General features: G+C 35.8%; 1 long non-coding RNA gene across 1 annotated transcript; it reads right to left on the bottom strand.

The window, feature by feature from the left end:
* Positions 1-239: 239 nt before the first annotated feature.
* LOC135117031 (uncharacterized) lies at positions 240-1,475 on the bottom strand. The gene is made up of 2 exons (XR_010276598.1): positions 1,092-1,475; positions 240-625 (listed from the first exon to the last, which is right to left on the bottom strand). It is a non-coding gene; the product is annotated as an uncharacterized LOC135117031 (long non-coding RNA).
* Positions 1,476-2,275: the final 800 nt, after the last annotated feature.

Below are 2,275 nucleotides of genomic sequence, written 5' to 3' on the forward strand. Positions count from 1 at the left end.
AAGGTGAAGGAAAACATCTTGAGGAAACCTGGACTTTAAAGGTCTAAAATCACCAACCCGCGTTGAGCAAGCGTGGTGATTAATGCTCAATCCTTCTCCGTGTGAGAGGAGGCCTGTGTCCAGCAGTGGGACAGTACTGATTGAGGCGGCGCGAGGCGCAGTGTGGGAAACAAAATTAATCGTAATGTAGGTACGTAGGTTCAATGTGTGCCTTGCTATGTAAACTAAAAAAAACGTAATTAAAAAGAGATATTTAAATTTTTCTATAATTAATAAATAGTAAAATACCTAATGGATTTGTAGTACGAAAAGTTTTAGCCAATAGGTAGAATAATTAATCACAATAATAACATTCATCAGGGATGCAGTGGTCATAAATAGACATAATACCGCAGCCCCGACACCAGAAAAAAATGAAGCTTGGTAAAGATATCATATATTTTTTGCGCATGATGAAGTGCCTTGGTAAATATGAATTGGTATTAGACCACAGTAAACACAATTCTCATTTAACAGAAAATGTGTAATTTCCCACGGCCATTCCACTTCCGCAAGTAGCTTGAAATCGTCACGAGTCAAAAACTTATCGATGTTTATAATGACTACCATTTTGCAGAACATTACACTGAAAAAGAAAAAAAACAACACTATATTGACAACCTTTGGGAGAGACCTTTGCCCAGCAGTGGGACAACACAAGCTAATTAAAAAAAAAACAATATTGACAACCTCAGAGTATTAAATAATAACGAAAAAGTATAACTCTGACGTCGAATACTTTTTAAAAGTATTCATCACATTATAGAATAAGGACAAACAACAAAACAAAGAAACAAGCTCAAACGGAACCCTAATTTCATGTAATGGTGGTTGTAATATCTATGATAACGAGTACTATAATAGAGTTTAGGAAGCTGGAAGTATGTTTATGACTTAAAATTCGTAATTGTTTTAGTTAAATCTCATTACTTCGAAGGGGGCATTAAAATATTGTCGTAAATCCGTACATAGTTTATCAGTAAAATTACAGGCGCACGTCATTTTCCCCGTAAGAGACGAATAATTCGATTACAAAATAATATCTAACTTACCACGGTCTCCTCGTCTCTTCTGATTTATCTTTTATTTCTCTTCTAAAACACTGAGCACTGCAGCAGAGTGAACGAATGTAAAATGAATGAATGATGAATATTGTAATGGATTCATGAACTCTTCTACAGTTCTTAAAAAGTGTTTAGTAGTGTTGCTGTGGCTTATATGTCACCACAAATAGAGATTGCGTTACTGTTACATCAACTGCAACGGGGCCAAATTGTCATGCCTGATATCGTTATAGTTGTATTTTAAGACTGAATGGAGATATAATTGCGCCACTTTCTCTGTAGGTGCACCTTCTTTGGCCTTTTATTTGACCATCGATTAGTTTTTACAAAACGTTCTATGGCCTTCTATACAACTAACTTTTGCTGGTTGGGTGGTTTAAGAGTTGAGTTTAAGCAGAGCCTGTACACAGATATTTTATTAATACTTATATGAAAGCACATTTGCAATTTTTGTATATGGCCATAAAATGCCACCACATTTTAAGTTCTGTCAACAAAATTGATACCAAAATCGAACAACCATAATCTATGACAATCAAATTGCAAAATCAGGTCCCGTTTGAAACAACAATAAATAACGACTAATCAAATACCACAATTAAAGTATTTACATTAACACGAACATAAATATTAGGGTCCAACCGAACGACAGGTTTGAGTAAATCCATTGCTGCCTCAAGCGGTTCCGTACAAGACTAACTAGAATTTATGACTTGGCGACAAATAGAGAATGTATAGAACTGTGACAATCAGAGTACCTGGCCAGGTGTGGTGACGGTTAACGCCTTTTTAAAGTAGATATTGGCAATACGTACTAACAAATCAAGATGCCTTGAATTAATTTTGTCTTATTCTGATTACTACATAAGTAAGTAGAAAAGCTGGCTAGAATGAACTAATTTTTTATTGGTTAGGTATCTTTTTAAGGCACTCACCAACCAGCATACCCGGCGCGGTGAGCATGGGCAAACCTCCTCAGTTTTGGGGAGTCCTATGTCCAGCAGTGGACGTTATTCGCTGTGGTGACTTAATGTGAATGGATGTACCTATTGATTTTACTAGCAGAGAAGACCAATTTGTTCTGCAATTACTTAACTGGTGAGTCTTTGAAGAAATCTTAGAGCAAGTAGAGGACATGAACCAATTTTTAACTTTTTATAATCATAATGCAC

This window comes from Helicoverpa armigera, chromosome 6, assembly GCF_030705265.1.
Source record: "Helicoverpa armigera isolate CAAS_96S chromosome 6, ASM3070526v1, whole genome shotgun sequence".
Classification (NCBI taxonomy): Eukaryota; Metazoa; Arthropoda; class Insecta; order Lepidoptera; family Noctuidae; genus Helicoverpa; species Helicoverpa armigera.